Raw genomic sequence first — 21,270 nt, 5'->3', positions numbered from 1 at the left:
CTTGCGTGAGTCTGGAGAAAACATGAGGAAATGGGATAGGAAGCCTACTGCTGTTCTGGCACAACGGGTGCGTGAATTGAAGGAAGGTCAGAAAAGGAAAGCAGCCCCAGTTGCCCGTAGCCGAACAGCCAGGTATGATGATGACACGTCTGATCCCCTTGAGGGAACCTCCAAGACATATGCCCAAGGAAAGAAGGATAATCAGGCATAGAGGGGCCCTGCCTCTAGCCAGGTAGAGGCATGGGAAAATCGTGTTTTCTGGACGGTGTGGATCCGATGGCCTGGCGCATCAGAGCCACAAGAATATAACGCTTTAGTGGATACTGGTGCACAGTGTACGTTAATACCATCGGGATATGTGGGGGCAGAGCCTGTTTTCATTGCCGGTGTGACAGGGGGATCACAACAACTGACCCTGGTGGAAGCTGAGGTGAGCCTGACTGGGAAGGAATGGAAGAAACATCCCATTGTGACTGGCCCAGGGGCTCCATGTATTCTGGGCATAGACTTCCTCCGGAGTGGCTATTACAAAGACCCGAAGGGATTCAGGTGGGCCTTCGGAATTGCCGCTGTAGAAGCAGAGTGCATTAAGCAATTAAACACCTTGCCTGGACTGACAGAAAACCCATCTGCAGTAGGGCTCCTAAGGGTGGAAGAGCAACGCGTGCCAATTGCGACCTCGACAGTGCATCGCCGGCAGTATAGAACGAATCGAGATGCCGTGATCCCCATCCACAAACTGATTCGTGAGCTGGAGAGCCAAGGGGTGGTTAGCAAAACCCACTCACCCTTCAACAGCCCCATCTGGCCTGTGCGTAAATCTGAAGGAGAATGGAGATTGACTGTGGACTACCGAGCATTGAATGAAGTGACTCCACCACTGAGCGCTGCTGTGCCGGACATGCTGGAGCTCCAGTACGAGCTGGAGTCCAAGGCAGCACAGTGGTATGCCACTATTGACATTGCTCATGCGTTTTTCTCCATTCCTCTGGCAGCAGAATGCAGGCCTCAGTTTGCCTTTACGTGGAAGGGAGTGCAATACACCTGGAATCGACTGCCCCAGGGGTGGAAGCACAGTCCTACCATCTGCCATGGACTGATCCAGGTTGCACTAGAAAAGGGTGAGGCTCCAGAACATTTACAGTATATCGACGATATTATTGTGTGGGGGAAAACAGCAGCAGAAGTGTTTGAGAAAGGAGAGAAAATAATCCAGATTCTCCTGAAAGCCGGTTTTGCCATCAAGAGGAGCAAAGTCAAGGGACCTGCTCGAGAGATCCAGTTCCTGGGAGTGAAGTGGCAAGATGGACGGCGTCAGATTCCTACGGATGTCATCAACAAGATCACAGCTATGTCCCCACCAACCAACAAGAAGGAGACGCAAGCTTTCTTAGGCGCCATAGGTTTTTGGAGAATGCACATTCCTGAGTACAGTCAGATCGTGAGCCCTCTTTACCTGGTCACCCGCAAGAAGAACAATTTCCATTGGGGCCCTGAGCAGCAACAAGCTTTTGCCCAGATTAAGCAGGAAATTGCTCATGCAGTAGCCCTTGGCCCAGTCAGGACGGGACCAGAGGTCAAGAATGTGCTCTACTCTGCAGCCGGGAACCATGGTCTGTCCTGGAGCCTTTGGCAGAAAGTGCCTGATGAGACTCGAGGCCGACCACTAGGATTTTGGAGTCGTAGCTACAGAGGGTCTGAAGCCAACTACACCCCAACAGAGAAGGAAATTTTGGCTGCCTACGAAGGAGTCCAAGCTGCCTCAGAGGTAATTGGTACAGAAGCACAACTCCTCCTGGCACCCCGACTACCGGTGCTGGGGTGGATGTTCAGAGGAAAGGTTCCTACTACCCACCATGCCACCAGTGCTACATGGAGCAAGTGGATTGCCCTCATCACGCAGCGCGCCCGTATTGGTAAACTGAATCGCCCTGGGATTTTGGAAGTGATTACAAATTGGCCTGAAGGTGAAAACTTTGGTGTCACAGATGAAGAACAAGAACCAGTGACACGGGCTGAAGAGGCTCCACCCTACAACCAATTGCCAGCAGAGGAAACACGCTATGCTCTTTTCACTGACGGTTCCTGTCGCGTCGTAGGAATGAATCGGAAGTGGAAAGCAGCTGTATGGAGCCCCACACGACAGGTCGCAGAGGCCACTGAAGGAGAAGGGGGATCAAGTCAACTTGCTGAACTCAAAGCCGTTCAACTGGCCCTAGACATTGCAGAAAGGGAGAAGTGGCCGAAGCTCTACCTCTATACTGATTCATGGATGGTAGCCAATGCTCTGTGGGGATGGCTGGAGAGATGGAAAGGGGCTAACTGGCAGCGTCGAGGAAAACCAATCTGGGCTGCTGAAGAATGGAAAGACATTGCTACCCGGGTAGAGAAACTGCCTGTGAAGGTTCGCCATGTAGATGCTCATGTCCCCAAGAGTAGAGCTAATGAAGAACAGCAAAACAATCAGCAGGTAGATCAGGCTGCAAAGATAGGGGTGTCAAAGATAGATTTAGATTGGCAACACAAGGGGGAGTTGTTCCTAGCGCGATGGGCCCATGATGCCTCAGGCCATCAGGGTAGAGATGCCACCTATAAGTGGGCACGAGACCGAGGGGTGGATTTAACCATGGATAGTATCTCTCAGGTTATCCATGATTGTGAGACGTGTGCTGCCATCAAACAGGCCAAGCGGGTGAAGCCCCTATGGTATGGGGGACGGTGGTCCAAGTACAAGTATGGGGAGGCCTGGCAGATTGACTACATCACACTGCCTCAAACCCGCCAAGGCAAGCGCTACGTGCTCACAATGGTGGAAGCCACCACAGGATGGTTGGAAACCTACCCTGTGTCTCATGCTACTGCCCGTAACACCATCCTGGGCCTTGAAAAGCAGGTCCTTTGGAGGCATGGTACCCCTGAGAGGATTGAGTCAGACAATGGGACTCATTTTAAGAACAGCCTTATCAACTCCTGGGCTAGGGAACATGGCATTGAGTGGGTGTACCATATCCCCTACCATGCACCAGCTGCAGGCAAGGTAGAGAGGTACAATGGACTGTTAAAAACCACCTTGAAAGCATTGGGTGGGGGATCTTTCAAAAACTGGGAGCAGCATTTGGCACAGGCCACCTGGTTAGTTAACACCCGAGGTTCCACCAATCGAGCAGGTCCTGCCCAGTCTGAGTCCCTGAATATAGTAGACGGAGATAAAGTCCCAGTGGCACATATCAGAGGTTTGTTAGGGAGGACAGTGTGGATCAATTCTGCCTCGAGTACAGACAAACCCATTCGTGGGATTGTCTTTGCTCAGGGACCAGGTTGTACATGGTGGATAATGCAGAAAGATGGAAGAACACGATGTGTACCTCAGGGAGACCTGATTGTGGGGTGAGACTCACATGCAAACATCTCAATTTGCTGGATGCCATTGTTTCTACATTAAACCACACAGACATGGGACAGAAGGAAATGTGTAAATGTCGAAAGTCAGAGCAAGTGAGAATGGAAGGGAATGTGTAAGTGTGGAAGGTTTGAGCAGGTGGGAAGGAAGCTCAGTAACATGTTCACGATATGGGATAAGGGGTGGAATGTCGTGGGGACAGGACATTTTCATGCTCATTATCCCAATCGTGGTTTCTGTTCCCTGTCCTCAGTTTGTTTTGTCTTCCTTCCCCCCCCCCGGCTGGCTGCTGGCTTGCTGCTTAGCTTGCTTGCTGCTTTGGCTTGCTGCTGGCTGCATGCTTTGCTGGCTCTGCTTTCCTCTCTTTTTTCTCTGCTTTTCGCTGGCTTGCTTTTTTGCCTTTTTTTTTCCCTTTTTCCCGGTTTCCGTTTTTCCCTTTCCCCCCCCCCCCCCCCGAAGACATCGGACCTACTCCGGGCAGGAGCTCCCCCGGGGTCTGCAAAAGAAGCTGCGTACCCTCTGCGGCGAAGAGAGATACAGCTCAACCCTCTTAGACTGGTGAAAACATCTGTGGTCATCTTGGGCTATTTCTCTTGTGCTGGGGAGTGTTTTTTTGTTGTGCCTTAATAAACAAGTTTTTTCCACTTTCCCCTCTGAAGGAATTCCTCCCGAACCCGGTGGTGGGGGGAGGTTGCGGAGGGTTTGGTTTCCTATAGGGGGCTCCTTTGGAGGTGTTTTCCCCTAATTTGTCCAAAACCAGGACACCAACATTGATAAGTTTGACCAGGCCAGAAGGGCTCATGAATTTTTTCACCAAAGTGCAGAAGTTTTACACAAACAATTTAGGATCTCGCTGCAGGATGCTCAAGGAAATGTTACAACCGGTCCGCAATGACACGGTATGATTGGTGGATTGGGTCCTGGAGTCAACCCTTGCGGCCTGGGTCCCTTGCAGTTGTGGCAAACCGATGTAACTATCTACGCCCCTTTTGGTTGCTTTAAACGCATTCATGTAACTATAGACACCTTTTCTGCCATGGTTTGGGCCACTCCTATGACAAGTGAAGGGTCTTGTTTTGTCATTTGACACTTGCCTCAGGAAATCAAGGCAGACAATGGGCCAGGATATATAGCCCGACGGACCTGAGATTTCTTGGCTCATTGGGGAGTGAAGCATAGCACAGGTATTCCAGGTAACTCTACAGGACAAGCTATCATTGAAAGAATACATCAGGTACTGAAAGGACTACTTGATAAACAAAAAAATGGGGGAGGATGGGCTGAGCCCGCAGGACAGAGTGCTGAAAGCAGTTTATATTATGAATCATCTGCAGTTAGTAGGTAATCGTAGTGAACCACCAGCAACCAGCACTACCTGAAATCATCCATTGCCCTCAGAACTGTGAATGCTTTTGATATCCTTGAGTGAGATTAGAATGTGTGGGGTGTGGATGAGATAGGTGGTGTGAGTTTAGAGGAGGGAGCTTCCCAAGGTGTATAGAGTGCAGACATTGTCACGCCCAAGAATTCAATACCTGGGTGGTGTTATCCCAAGTGACCCGAACAACAGTTAATTCCCCTGAAACCTGTTGGGAAGCACTGAGCTTGTTTGAGTCTCAGGAGCAATTGGGGCAGGCTATTCGGTGGTTTCATAATGAATGCCGAAAGCGTGAGCAAAAAGAGAGAGAGAATAAGATCAAGGCTATTGAATGTGGAAAAGGAATATTTCTCCCTGGGACTTGGGGAGTTAGACTGGATCAGTGGGAATAAATGAAGCGGAGGTGGGAAGAGAAGAAACAGAGAAGACAGAATAGGAGAAGGGTGTAAAGAGCAAGAGGCACAGTCAGTTTGGATTTTATCCCTGATATCATAGGGGAAGGGTTTCTTGCCAATGATAAGGATGAAGAATAGTCTTAAATTAGATGTGTGGGATTTTAGGAGTCTTCCTCTGTTACTCATGATATGTGGCAACATCTGTAGCACAGAAGAAATTAACCTGCCAGTATGGCATTGACAGAATATGTGGCTTACTGGGGCCAATGCTACTGGGGTGGATTCCTTTTGTTTATCTTTAGCCATGCCAGGAGATCCTTTCCTGTCGCCTTCTGATGAGAAGGCGGGCGACCTGGTTTCAAGACACAGCACGGCGACCCGGCCTCGCCCAGGTCACTCGGGCCACAGACATGCACAGACACCAATGTGGTGGATGGTCAAATGGCGTTTATTATCACATCTCGTGGGGTTAAATAGTCAAGGGGGCTTCACTACGTCAAAAGGGGATGGTGGGTCTGGCTGGGGTTAGTAAGGAGTGGAAAACTACTGAGTTTAGGAGGGGCTGCATGCTTTAGGGGTAATTGATTAACTATAGCAGGAAGAAGGGGGGAAGGGTCTAGCTTTCCGTCACATCCCGAGATCTTCTGTTCGCCTGTCCCTATCTACCACATTGAACTAAAGATTATTTATTTCCCTTCCTTTCTCTCAACTTAAATGCACAGCCACAACAAAAGACTAAGCTTCAAACTTTACAACCAACTTTTTAACACATGGAGAGGAAAATGCCTGTGCTGCTGCCACTCCCCACTCTCCCCTCCAACATCTCAATGCAGAAGAGGATTTACAGACATATGATAATTTACAAACAAGGTTAAGTTTGGATATGACAATTCTCTCAAGCTCTTTGCTTCTGTAAAATTTACTCACTGAAGTTCAAAAGAAAAAAAGAGTTTCTTAGGGTAATACAACTAAATTTTAAAGATAATTAATTTTTTTCCTCTTTTTTTTGTTTCCTCATTTTTAATCCTGCCAATAATGAAGCTACAGTTTCTGTTTTGTGTCAAAATTAAATTATAACAGTGCTATAATCTATTCCCCGAAAAATAGAACATAGCCCTGATGTAAAAATGTATTTGCATTAAAATCTTTTGTATGAAAATGTTTTTATATTTTGTGAATTTGATATGATAAAAGTTAATTTTTCATAGACTTAGCCAGCAGAACAGGAATACTACCGATTAAATTCTTCCAACTAGATGTGAATGCAGTCAAGAAAAAACCTGTGAAAAATGCATATTTTATGATTGGCTTTTCACAAATATTAAAATGAATATTATATGTGTAATGTCAGAAAGTTATGCTGTATTAATTCTCTTAAGTAGTATGTTAAATATAGTTTTAGGTTATAACACAGTGTTAAAATAGAAACTATATATGTGGGGTTTTTTTAAGAATGAGGTACTCACTTCGAGATAACAATCACAGAACACCTAAATCTTCCAGAGAAGAGGAATTTATGGTTTTCTTATCAGAAGAAGCTAATTTCTTCAGGCCTTGCTCAGACTCGAAGATGCTGTGGGGATTAGAAGAAGGAGTTGACATATTCCAGACAGAGTTTCTTATTTTAAATAGAATGTATGCATAACCATGAAGTATGTATGAATATGCAACAGTGTATGGTTTTTAAAGGTTATTCCTTTGTTCACAAGGTATGCTTGTCATGGCTTAAGTGCCTGAGAGCATCCGGATGTCTGTAAGTCTTTGCTTTTTATTGTCTTGTAATTGTCCTAACTCTAATTTTTTTTTACTGTAATTGTATTACTATTTTTATAACCATTTTATTATTATTAAACTTCTAAAATTTTAAAACCCAAGTGATTTGCGTTTTTCACAAACCTATTTTAAAAACTTTGAAGTATTTTTGTCCCAGGGTACATTTGTACTACAGGTACTGATGATCTCCTTGAAACTCAACCAATTGACACGTGGTTAATACTGGAGATAGAATTTAAAAATTAAAACCCTCTGTGTAGCTCTATGACCAATTTCAAAACATATTAAGTCAACATCCAAGAAATACAATATTGGGGAATCCCTCACACCCACTACCCAATAAATAAAACTGGTCTTTGGGTTCACAGGGTGGGAGGCACTTTCTAATAAGGATTGGATTAATGATTGCAGTTGAATTTACATTTTTGATGATTGGAATAACTAATGTATTACTCGCATTATTACTATTTCTTCTCTCTTCTCTCTTAATAACCACTCTATATGTCACCCACCATGGGCAACCCATAAACTGAAGAAACATTGGAAGAAAAGTCATTACAGTGTTTAAGTCACAGGGTGGATTGTCAGATACTGAAATATTGTTTATTACTTAAACATTTTCATGAAGGACTAATAGCAAAACTGTATTACAAAAGCTGCAGAGAAGACCATCACACCCTGAATAGGCCTTCTGACTGGGGCCCCGGTTTGCTCACTGATGGAGATAAGATAAAGTAACAACTCAGGGCTGGGGAAAAAGGATACATTCACAGAGCACAAGCTTAACACTTTTAGAATTGAGACCGCAGCCCCAGGGCTATCAGCTGCCAGACCCTCACACCAAAGGATGGGGGGAAGAGAGGCTTTGGGTGTGTGTTGGAAAAGCCTCTGGTCAGAGGCCCAGTAAACACCCATCCTCCACTGTGCAGACCAGCTCAGCTAAGGGGCCCCTTCACCCGGGAAAAAGCTTATCCACAGCAAAGGGGGTGTCATGGCCCATCAAAAGCCCCCCCAGGGGGCCCAAGACCCTGCACCTGAGCACTGCAGATGATGCAACAGTTCCCTAGTGTTGCAAGGGACAGTGTCAAACTGGCTCCCTGCAAGGGACGCACATGGGCATTTCCACCCGGCCCAAAACATATATTAATCCACGGAATTCTATACGCTTCAGTGTGATGGTGGTGGGTGACTCTCACCACCAGAAGACCAGATGGAGGGAAGCAATGAGACGTCATTGGGACTCCCGGAAGGGTGATATGGTTCTACCAAACCCCTGTCACTCTCTCCCTGTACCCCCACCCCTCCATGCACATCTTTCTCTATTTTTCTTTCTTTCTTTGCCACATTACTGTTAAATAAAATATGTCAATTTTTTGGCACCAACATCCAACCTCATTTGGTTTTAATCATGTTTCTTGGGTATATTTTGAACCTTCAAAGTTCTTTCCATTTTACACACAGACTTAGTTTTCTTTGCTCTTCTGGATTTAAACTGGATTGTAACACCAACCAATACAGAACTGATCTGATGAGCATTCTAACAGTGGACAATGAGGAAAAAAATTTCATTTGTTTCTTTAATTTACCTTCTGGCCTTTTCTAAAAAAAAAAAGTATGGTAACTAAAGCTTCCTGCAGAACAATGATGGGACAAAGTCCTCTGTCAAATTTGAGCACTTCCAAAAGTCTTATGCCAGGGTGTGAGAAGTGTATTGAATCAAACTCTAACAGTCAAGTTCTTGACAATAAAAAGCCAACACATCCCCTATTACAGACACAGCCCTAAAACTTAGCTTTACAGTGACTTAGCAAATACAACAAAAACACGTAAGAAAAATCCACCTTCGTTTCAAGTTAGGACCTGTAATGAACAGTTTCCAGAGTTCCCCAGAGACGCGGGCAAGGCCTTCTTAGTTCCCATGGCAACACCAAAAAAGCTACTAACTCTAGCTAAGTACCGATATTGAAATGTTAATTAGCTGATTGCTGATTGCTCTGTTTGTTTTCTCTAAACTACCTGGAGATAACTGGCCTCCCACCCCCCCACGCTGCCATTCTGGGACTAACATGCAAATAAAAAACCCTTAGGATCATGGGACTATTTTTAGGACATAAAGAGGACCCTAAATCAAAAAAACTAAACACAGTAGAGGGGTCTAGACAAATGCCCTAGCTAAGGAAGAGGGAAACACATCCCCTGACTGACTTTTACCCGTCACCATCACCTAAAAAATAATAGACTAGGTTAGGCTGTGAGAAGCAGGGGGACAGAAAGACAGAGAGCCCTGGTGCTGCCACCAGGGAAGGAGCGGGGACAGCTGTTGTTCTGAACTTCAGCAACAGACTCTGCACGCCACGCCTCCTCATCCTCTGCCCACCGGTGTGCCACAAGGAAAGAAGAAGGGACAGCTGCTGCTCTGGACTTCAGCGACAGGCTCTGCACGCCTCCTTCCTTTCGGCCACCTGTGAAAAGCTACAACAGCGGAGGCGAGCTCCATTTGGGCCCCCTGCCCAGCTGATCATTATTATAAAGAGCTGAACATTTATAAAGGCATTAGCCCTGTTCATTTCAGGACCCAAGTTCCTTAAGTGAGGATGAATCAACTAAAGTGCACTTACTACCTTTGTTTTTTATAAGGATCTAGAATGTTGGCAGACTTGTTGGGACACTGGTGTTCTAAAAATCCCAATCACTTGTTCCTTATCGTATGGTACCCTTTACATATATAGATATGGTTCAAAAGCAGTAGGGTTAACAACACTTCTGTGAATCAAATATCATTGTTACAAAAATGAAGACATCTTTAAGGAAATATTTTAAAGAGCCAAAATTAATGAGAGAGCTCAGAATACCTTGACCCGGGGAAGCCTCACCACTTCCGGGCTGGTTGCCTGTGAAGTGCGCGGGCAGACCCCCAGCTCCCCGGCCCCTATCGGGACATTGGGTGTGGAGCAGTGGCTGCCCCCAAGGCGGGCTCCGACGACCCACGCTGGGTACTCACCCTGACTTCTAGGCGGGCCGCAACCCATATTTAGGCACTCACCGGCCCCACCACTCCCACGCAATAACAGCAGCAGCCACCAACGCTACGCTGGAGACAATTCCCCTTGACTGCCTCGCTACAGGGAAAATAATGAGATTATACTCCTCTCCTCTCCTCCCCCCCTCCCGGCCGGAGTCTGCCCCCTTCCACCATCCTAGAGCTGTGAGAGCCCTCGATACAAGAACTGCGAGCGTCTGCGCGCACGCATCCCTACCCCACACCGCTCGCCTCACTCCCAAAATGGCGCCGCTCCGAGTCACAATCCTTGCAAGATTGGCCGCATAACCGCATGAGTGTTCGGGGAGGAGTTTCCCGGATGCCACCAAGGGTGCGAATCCACCCTGCTGACAGGAGTCCCCCTACCGTAACGTCACGGGAACAATACCGAACATTCCGCACAGGGCGGCGGGGAAATCCGTTGCGCCACAGCCGTAATTAAATGTGTGGTGGCACAGCTTTACAGTGTCACTCTTACTGACACCAGCAGTTGGTCAGGAGAGTCGTCTGGGAAGAAGACAGACACTGGGGAAACAATGACAACTCTGGCTGGCGTTTTGCGCTGCTGCAGCCTGGATTGAGCACTGTAATGTCAAAATCGAGATGCAGGTCATACAAATCAGCCTGGGACTGCTGGAAGGTCCATGCACTGAAATAGAGATTTTTGGAGTTCACTTGAGTTAACAAAATGAATTAAGCATTTAAATTTTAGCTTGTAGAATTATGTGTTGAATTTTAACCTTTTACTTAAGAAACCTCTGCCATGGTACAAAGGCCATAGGAAATTGCAAATTTCTGAAGCTTCTCGCATAAAGAACAATACTGGAGGAGACCAGGAGATGCAAAGAACCCAGATAAAGGGGCTCCTCTGTCTCCAAGCTTATCAAGACTGACAGACGTACTCAGATAAGCACCTGTGGATATTCTGAGCTCAGTCAGAGAGAAAGAGAAAGGTTTTCTAGCCAGGTGAGAGCCTGGGAAGCAGTTGGGAAGGAATGTAAATAATTCTCTAATCTATCTTGTTATTCACATTGTTTATAGATATGCTCTGCCACTGTGCGTCATTCACTGCACACCAGTGGTGTGACATGTTTTTACTCTAAGACCAATGAGGTTGGTCTTTTCGATGTTCTCTATATATAGAGCGGTATATTTGAAATAAATCAGAGCTCATTTTCTTTGCCTTCTGATCTGGAGTTCTCTGTTCCCGTCCTGCTCGACAGCGACAAGCACCAAAGGACCAAAAGCGTACGCGCAAAGGAGAAAAGTTCAAAAGTTCAGTCATGAGGAAGACCACAATCTTCAGCCTCAGAGACCACCGAGAGACCCCCATGCGACCACCACAGCAAACCACGCATGCCCAGAAGGGCATGGACTTATTTAGCATGAGAGGTGAAGACAGGTGGGGCCAGGGGTTGAATATGCATGGAAAAGTTGTGTAATGTATTGCATATGGAACACCTTTGTGAGTAAAGATGTGGGTCAGACCAAGGCTCAGGGCACAAGGTTTTGGAGAGCTATCTCACTTGTGCTGGGCGCTGACATACATACCCACTTCATAACTACATCAGGTTGCGGAGTGTATTTATTTATTCTGTGTATGGCTTCACTAGGTCAAGAAAAGGAGAAGAACCCGTTTTACAAGCCCCGCTCCAACAAGCAGTTGGCAACCAGGGGCCAATATATGTGAAGGTTCCATATTCCCTTATCGAATTAGAGCTGTGGAAAGCTACTGTGGGGAAATATAAAGAAAATCCAGATAAAGTGGCCCAATTGATAAAAAGAGCAATTGATTCACAAAATCCTGACTGGGCTGATCTGAAGTCGGTGTTAGGCACATTACTTGACCCCATTGAGAGATGAATGGTCAATAAAGTCATCACAACATTCGTTGAGGGGAACATAGCTAGTGGGCTGCTTCAAGGCGCTATCAATGAAATATTTCCCCCTGAAAATCCTGAGTGGGATGCAAATATACCAGAACAGATGGCAAGATTAAAGCGATATCAAAACCTTGTGGTATATGGGTTAAAACATGGGGTCTCTAAAGCTATAAACTGGTCAAAGCTTTACAAAGTGAGGCAAAACTATGATGAATCACCCACTGATTTTTTTAAACAGGCTAAGAGAAACTGCCATCAAATATACATATCTAGACCTTGAATCAAATTATGGTAAAGCACATTTAGTACTTTTGCTTATGGGTCAGGCTTCAAATGATATAAGAAGAAAGCTGCAGAAGACAGAGGGAGTTTGAGACATAGATAAATTGCTAGAGGTGTGGTAGATAGGGACAGGCGAACGGAAAATCTCGGGATGTGACGGAAAGCAAGACCCTTCCCCCCTCTTCCTGCTATAAGTGATCAATCACCCCTGAAGCATGCAGCCCCTCCTAACCAGTAGTTTTCCACTCCTTACTAACCCTAGCCAGACCCACCATCCCCTTTTGATGTAGTGAAGCCCCCTTGACTATTTAACCCCACAAGATGAGATAATAAACGCCATTTGACCATCCACCACATTGGTGTCTGTGCATGTCAGTGGACCGAGTGACCTGGGGGAGGCCGGGTCGCCGTGCTGTATCTTGGAACCAGGTCGTCCGCCTTCTCATCAGAAGGCGACATAGAGGTTGCCTGGAAAGTGTTTTGTGATAGAGGCCCAACTGAAAGAGTTAAATCCCAACCTAGTAAGAAGACTACTCAGGAAAAGTCATCCAAGAAAGCTTCCCCTACAGAGAAAGACCAGTGTGCATATTGCAAGAAGTGGGGACATTGGAAGAACGACTGTCCAGTGCTGAAAGAAAAATCCTCAGTTCTCCAACTCCCAGTAGTACAAACCTCAAGTGGTTCAAGTTCTGAGTGATGGGGACCAAAGGCTACCCCCTCCCCAGCAGAACCTTTGGTTATAGCTAAGCTGGGGAAAGATGACATCGGGTTTTTAGTAGATATTGGAGCGGCATATTCTGTGTTAAATACCTTAGAAGGGAAACTGAGTCGTGATACTGTACATGTTATTGGAGCGACTGGGGTAAGCGAAACACCGCCTTTCTTCCAACCTTAAAAATTCAAACTGGGGAAGCACTGGGAAACCCACCAATTCCTCCATATGCCTAACTCCCCTAAACCATTGCTGGGGAGGGATTTGCTAGAAAAATTGGAAGCAGAAATTAAATTCAAAAAAGGGAAGGGTGTATGAGTTGTAATTCCTGAATCTAAATTTTTCCAAGTTGCTGCACTTTTTATACAGGAAAAATGTAGTGAAATCCCCACTGAAGCTGAAAATGTGGTCAATCCAATAGTGTGGGCCAGTGATATCCCAGGAAGATCCAAATGAGCAGAACCAATGAGTATTACACTCAAACCAGGAGCTACACTGGTAAGGCAAACACAATACCCTTTGAAATTAGAGAACCATAAGGAATTAGTGTCTATAATTGAAACATTCCTACAACATGGTTTATTAGTGAAATGTGAATCTAAATTCAACACCCTCATTTTATCTGTTAAAAAAAGCAGATGGCAAGAGTTATCGATTAGTATAGGATTTGACAGCAATTAACAAAATCACAGAGGATATATACCCAGTAGTAGCCAATCCCTACACTCTTTTGACCACACTGACAGATGAATTAGGATGGTTTACTGTTGTAGACCTGAAGGATGCCTTTTTCTGCATTCCTGTGCACAAAAACAACCAAGAGCTTTTTGCTTTTGAGTGGGAAAATCCCAAGACAGGAAGAGTCAACTTACATGGGCAGTTTTACCACAAGGGTTCAAAAATAGCCCCACAATATTTGGAAATCAGCTAGCAAAAGAATTGGATGATTGGAAAAGACAGGAGCCAGAAGGCATTATTCTTCAGTATGTGGATGACATCCTGATTGCAGCCAGAACCAGAGATGACTGTATACGATTCACTGTAAGTCTATTAAATTTTTTGGGACTGAGTGGGTACAGAGTTTCTAGAGACAAAGTACAGATTGCTAAGGAAGCAGTAGTTTACTTGGAGCTTGAGATCTTCCATGGACACTGACAACTTAGTAAAGAACAGAAAGAAGCCATCTGCCGTCTTCCAGAGCCCCACACCATGAGAGAGATGCAAGCTTTCCTGGGGATGGTTGGTTGGTATAATTTGTGGATAGCAAATTATGGACTGCTGGTAAAACCCCTATATGGAGCATTAACAGCAGCTGAAAAGGGAATTATCATATGGACTGAAAACACCAGAGCAGCTTTTAAACAGCTGAAACACTCTCTGATGTCAGCTCCAGCACTGGGACTGCCAGACTTAGCTAAACTGTTTGAACCTTTCACACATGAGAGACTGAATGTGGCTTTGGGGGTACTAGCACAGCACCTTGGGAACCAGCAGAGGGCTGTGGCATATTTTTCTAAACAGCTAGACAATGTTGCCCAAGGCTGGCCAGGATGCCTCAAGGCTGTGGCGGCCACTGTCATCTTAATCCAGGAGGCCCGGAAACTCACCCTTGGGCAACACATTATAGTGTATGTACCCCATGCAGTAGCCGCCGTATTTGAACAAAAGGGGAGACATTGGATATCCAGCAACCAGATGCTTAAATATCAATCACTATTATTAGAACAGGATGATGTTACCCTGAAAACAACTTCTGCTGTTAACTGTTTCTGTCCTCCATGTTTCTGTCCTCCACCTTAATTGGCAATGAGCATGCACATGATTGTTTGCAGACTATTGAAGAGGTCTATTCCAGCCGACCAGACCTGAAAGACATACCCCTGGAAAATCCAGATTGGGAGCTTTTTACAGATGGAAGCATCTTTCTGAAAAATGGCAAAAGGATGACAGGCTACGCAGTGACCACACAGGATAAGGTGATCGAGGCAAAGGCCCTGCCAGCAGATCTGTCATCACAGGAAGCTGAACTGATTGCACTGACAAGAGCACTAGACCTGAGCGAAAATATGCATTTAGTGCTGTCCATGCCCATGGAGCCATCTGGAAGGAGAGAGGACTTCTGAACGCTCAAGGTAATCAAATCAAACATGCTGAACGAATACTTGCCCTCTTAGGGAGCATTAAAAAACCTGCAGAAGTAGCTATCATGCATTGTAGACGTCACCAAAAAGGGAAAACCACTCCAGAATTGGGAAATCGCTTTGCTGATAAAGCAGCAAGAGGGATTGCAGAAAAAGGTATTCTTGCAGTAATTCCACAAAAAGAGGTTGATTTGTCAGGGTTCACCCCAAAATATGACCAAGCAGACCACAAACTAATTAAGTTTCTGTCCTAGTTTAGGGCAAATTTGGGAGAAAATCTCCAGAAGGAGCCCCCAGAAAGCAAACCCCCACAGCCCCTCCCCCCACCTGGTTCGGGAAGAATTTCCTTGGAGAGAAGTGGAAAAAACCTGTTTATTTAACAGGCAAAGCACTCCCCAGCACAATAAATGAACAACACCAGATGACAAAACTCCTTCACTGCTCTGAAGAGATGACAAATTCAGAAAGTCTCTCCTGGGAGTGGTCGCTCTGTTATCAGTCCCTCCGGTGCTGGGAATGGCTGCTGCAGACCACAAAGTGCAAAACTCCTGGTGTTTTCCCAGGTCCCAGTCCAGAGCAGGTTCGAATGGTTCCAAGAAAAGGGAAAGAAAAACAGTCCAGGGAAAATTCGGACTGCTAAACTAACTAACAAGCTAAACTAACTAACAAGCAAAAAGCAAAAGCAAGCACAAGCAGGAGCAAGAGCAAAGGCAAAAGCAAAAGCGAAAAGCAAAAGCTGCACTATGTACCACCGTCTGTGTCCAGCAGACCGTGGGGGAGTGAGCAGGCTGATAACAAAACAAAACTTTGCTTTTCAGAGCCAGTCTTGAAGGCACAGAACATAATATCCAGCATAAACAGAACAGATGACTGGGGATATAAGCATCATAACGTCACCCTAGGACAGTTTCTTGAAGCTGAGATCACAGAGTGTGGATGGGCTGTTACACCAGCAAAACAGGTGGTAGTCCCACCCTTGATCCTTCGGGAGCTAGCTCAGAGAGAACATGAAAACACACATTTTGGGGTTGAAAATCTTCTGAAACATCTAAAAAAGGTAGTAATAGGAAAGGGAATGACTGATATTATACAATCAGTAATGAGCAAATGTGAAATCTGCTGTAAAAACAACCCTGACATGAGAAAAAGAGTTGTGTTAGGAGTTACAAAAGCAGGGGATCTTCCTGGAGATTACTGGCAAATTGATTTTGCTGAGTTACCACGCAAAGAGTGATACCAGTACACATTGGTATTAGTTGACACCTTCAGTGGATGGCCAGAAGCTTACCCCTGTTGCACTAACACAGCCAAGGAGGTGGTGAAATTTTTGCTCGATCATATAATTCCAAGGTTCGGGGTTCCTTTGGGGATGTCATCAGATAGGGAACCACACTTTGTTGCAACACTGGTTAAGGAAGTTAGCTGGATTTTGGAAATTTCTTGGGATCTGCATACACCTTATAGACCCCAAGCGAGTGGTAAAGTTGAATGTATGAATGGGACTCTCAAAACACAAATTAGCAAAATTTGTCAGGAAACATCCATGACATGGGTTCAGGCCTTGCCTATAGCTTTATTGAGAATCTGCATACAACCAAGGTGAAGGGATAATATCAGTCCCTATGAAATACTGTATGGCAGGCCATATCAGATTCCACATATTCCAGGTGAAATTCACATGAAGGGGAAACTTGATTTGCAGAAATATCTAATGGCTTTAGGTTCCACTTTGCAGAAGCTCCAGAATTACATTGTGCTATCCAGATCCATAGGACTGGACACACCTGCACATCACTTTCAACCTGGAGACTGGGTCTATGTTAAGTGGTGGGACAGTGATCCTCTACAAGCCAAGTGGAGAGGACCATTCCAAGTTCTACTGACCACCCTCACTGCAGTCAAAGTCATTGGCAAAGGACACTGGATTCACTACTCCAGAGTTAAGAAAGCTTCTGCTCCTGAAACAAGTGTAAAAACAGAGACTAATGCACGTGAAAATCTGTTTTAAATGATTCCTCTTCTGTGCCCAAAGAACTGTTCACAATAATCATTATTCTTCTTTGCAGGATACCTGACTGTGCAAGACATTACTATTGTTAGACATTTACTATTAGATATTTATCTGTTATTAGATGTTTATTATTAGATGTTTGTATGGATAGTTGGTTATTATTGTTAGATACTCATCTGTTATTAAATACCTATTATTAGTAAATATTTAGAGTAGAAACTCAACAAGGTAAAGGCCTTGTCAAGCTTCTGAAGGGGGGAAATGATGCCTCAGGTTTTAACTTTTATATTTTTCAGATTCTATTCTGCTTTAGTGTGTAAGTCTTGGCTTCACATTAGGGGATAGTAATCTCTCTTCACAGAATAGGTAGACAAAACAATCCCTTCTCTAGCTGGGGACCCAAGGACAGCCTATCCAGATCTCAGGCCCAAGAGCATAAACAATGGTGGACCAAAGAGAGAGAACAAGAAGGATGGGGCTTCATGGGCTGAAGCTGTAATTGGACAAATAGCTCCAATATGCTAATGGACCAAAACTTGTTGTGTTATGTTTTTAAGTTTCATGTAATGGTTCATCCCTTTACCCCCCCCCCCCCCCCCCCCCATGGTTTTACCCTGAACTACCCCTTTCCTTGTATGTCAATCCCCTCCTCCTGCCCTGATGTCAATCTCCCCCCAGTTTGCTGGATCATTCCCCTGTCCCCTCCCTGGTGCCTTGTCCATCACTCGACTCCCCATCCCACTCATCCAGAACCTTCCACAAAGGGCGTCAAGTGATTGGACGGGGGCCAGGGGTCCCTCCTTCCCACCTCCCCTATTGGATTTCCCACCTGTCTGTTTCCCCACCTTCCACTCCCCCGAACATTCCCATTGGTGGGTGGGTGACCTCCTCCCCTGTTTCCACCCCCGTTTATATTGTGCTGCACAGCCCAGTCCGGGACTTCTGTCGGTTGGTTCCCCTGGGTTGTGGATCTCTTCGGAGCTCTCCTTAATAAACCTGGACTTTACCCCCCACTGGAGTCTACCCCTTACTTCCACCATCGTCGTGACTGTCTCACCCCGCAAGGCCAAAAGCCTTAGCCGCCCTCCCGACCTCCCGAGGCACGGGAGAATATCCCCCGCCGTCCGCTGTGCCGGAGCGAGCCGGGAGTCCCCGAGTGGACACAAGGAATGGCATAGCGACAAAAACTTATAAAAGTGTGAGACCCCATGACCAGTGGTCCATTTTGCATTTTGTGGCCATTTTGGGTTGTGCTGCCCAAGGTGGGTCTATTGAGGCCTCTTAATAAATACCTACTTTATTCTTTAGCTCCATCTAGTCTCTGTTCTAGGTCAGCCTTCACAAGGCATCACCTGGTCAGCATATTGTCCCCGTCCGGGGGTCTTCCCAGCACTCTGTGGCTGCTCCGCCCATCCTCCTTTGTCGCTCATAATTCAACTGTTTTAACAAACCCCGAACAATTGTCCACAGCTTTATAACATCAATGGCTGTGTAATCGCCAATGGAGGCTACTGCAAGTATACATTGTCCAGCCCACTCCCAAATCGATAAGTCTAATGATGTTTTTTCGGGCACATCCAGTTCATGGCTCTGGCACCATGTGAGCAGGGCTTGCAAAGCCTGCTCATCATAATTAACCCCTCTTTTTTTAAGAAAGTCCATACCCTTAGAACGGGGTCTTCTGGTGCTGAAATCCAGGCCCCCATTGTCCCGACAGCAATTCCAATCCACAAAAACAGGGTTTGAAACCACGCAGCACTTTCCGCCGTCTGCTGAGGAGATTTTCGCCACAGCTTTCCACTGCCCACAGTAGTTCCACCGCAATACTGCTGTCTACCCAGCGAAGTCCTGGTTCTGATACTGTATTCCCAGCTATTACGCTGTTTGTCCCAGTTCCAACACTGTATTTCCAGCTATTATGCTGAAGTCCCAGCTATTACTCTGTTTGTCTACCTCGGTCTGTGCGCAGAATATAGCTGAGTTGCATCACGTTGGAGTCACCACTTGTGAGATTGTGGGGGAGTGGGCAGAGACAATGAGATCAGTCATCCCCATGTTCATGTGGTAACAGAGAGCGTTTATTCTCAAGTCCTTATTTATAAAGGGCATTTGAAAAACCCAGTCTTGATATCTCATTGGTTTGATCTTTCACGCCTCTCAACCCCTGCTCCAGTGAAATGCCTGCAGCCTTAGGAAAGATGTGATTGGCTGAAGCCCCTGTTAGTCAACCTAGGGGCTGGTTAGTTTGCTCAGTATAAGTCATCTTGTACTGTGATATGTGGCAACAATTACTAAAACATGACAGCAGCCAACGAAAAGAGGTGCTGTCCTGGGGTGACTTTATGGTGCTGGTATTCCCATTGTCTGTTTTTTTGCCAAGAAATGGGTCCTGTAGCTTTAAGCTAGGCCCAGAGAGACAGAAAGAACGAAGGGTGGGGAGAAGCAGCATGCAATTTGTGTGTGAATAGTTTACTTCCTTCCCCGGATTCTTTCTCTCGGCATGTTGTCTGCAGCATGGACAGAGGAAGGACAGCTTTCCTTTGCTTTTTTAAGCTAGTTTTCTCATATGTGAGCTGAGTCAATAAAGTTTCTCCTGGGATGGTGTTTTTTTTCTTGGACTGTTCAGCTCTGCTCCAGACTGAAAACCCAGAATAACACTGGGAGCTCACACCTGTGGCCCACCGGGCCTGGGACACTGCATTCCAGCACAGGAGGGCCTGAGAGAGACAGAGAGCTGAGGCCGCACCCATGAAAGGACTCTCTGATCTACAAAAGGACTCTCTCTGAATTTGCCATCTCTTCAGAGCAATGGGAATTTCCACTGTTTAATATTATTCTTTTTTTTCATGTTTGTGAGTACTTTGATTGTGAAATAAACAGTTTTTCCACTTTTCTCCAAGGAGATTATCTCCCAAACTGGTTGGTAGAGGGGCTGCTGGATTCTGCCCTTTAGAGGAAACAGCCTTTGGGAAGTTTCCTTCCAAATCTGTCCCAAACCAGGACAGGTGCCATGCTTGACCTTGGGCTCACCAACAGGGAGGAGCTGGTGGGGAGTGTGCTGCTCCAAAGCAGCCTTGGCTGTATTGACCATGAGATGGTGGAGTTTGAGATCCTCAGGGCAGTGAGGAGGGCACGCAGCAAGCTCACTGCCCTGGACTTCAGTAGACCAAGGCAGAGGGGCCCAAGAATGTTTGCTGATATTCCAGGATCACCTCTACCAAGCTCAGGAGCAATGCATCCCAACAAGGAGGAAATTGGGCAAAAACACCAGGGTGCCTCCATGGATGGATAAGGAGCTCAGGGAAAACTCAGAGTGAAAAAAGAAGCTTTCAGAAAGTGGAAACAAGGACAGGTGTCCTGGAAGGAATACAGGGAAATTGTGCAGGAAACTAACTAGGGACAAGGTTAGGGAAGCCAAGGCTCAGTTAGAACTGAGTCTGGCCAGGGATAGCTAGGATAACAGGAAGGGCTTCTATAGAATTGTATGATATTGGTTGCTGAATGACACTGTTACTGTGTGCCATAACTCCCATGGCCAATGAGGATGGACTTCTCCAGATACACAAGTTGTGAGCTCCTGATGCAGCAACCAGCCAACAGCACACCAGCCCTCCTGCCCTGGAAGACATCTAGGACACATAGAGCCCACAGTCATGGACTAAATAAACTCAACAGACATCTTGGAGGGATGGCCATTGACTATGGAAATGATACCTATGCTTGTATATATATATGTATATAGTTGGAAGGTGTAGGATCTGGGCATGACAAAAAAGGTTTAGAATAAGGGGTGGATAATATCCTGGTTATGGCCAGGACAGAGTTAACTTTTTTAAGTAGCCGGGAAGGGGGCGTGGCCAGACCTATATACTAGACCAGTATTCTATACTGCCTCATATCATTGCCATGGGCAGGGGAAGGTGATGCATGGTTAGAATTTGTCCCGGTTTTCCATGCACATAATTTCTTTGTCTTATGCTTTTTGCTATTAAATATTTGTGCTGTCACTGTTCTTTTTCTTATCTCATTGGTGTTTTTAGTGAATTGTTCTTATCTCAGCCTGTGATCTTTGGCTTTTGTGACTCCAATTCTCAAGTCCATCCAGCCACAGTGGGGAGAGGGGAAGGGGAAAGGAAGTGAGCGACGTTTGGTTTGGGAGAGTCTCTGTGAGTGCTGAGTTGGGGATTACTTTTCCTAAATCACGACACTCCTCTTTCACTTGGATATGGGAGTTATCATCAATGCATTCTAGGAA

At 45.8% G+C, this 21,270-nt stretch overlaps 1 pseudogene; it reads left to right on the top strand.

Annotated features, from left to right (window-relative positions):
• Window positions 1-10,278: 10,278 nt before the first annotated feature.
• Window positions 10,279-21,270, top strand: part of LOC128822729 (uncharacterized) — a 31,744-nt pseudogene continuing 20,752 nt past the window's right edge.

This window comes from Vidua macroura, assembly GCF_024509145.1.
Source record: "Vidua macroura isolate BioBank_ID:100142 chromosome W unlocalized genomic scaffold, ASM2450914v1 whyW_random_scaffold_38, whole genome shotgun sequence".
NCBI lineage: Eukaryota > Metazoa > Chordata > Aves > Passeriformes > Viduidae > Vidua > Vidua macroura.
Note: the sequence above shows the minus strand (reverse complement) of the source record. Positions and strands in the feature narration are given on the sequence as shown.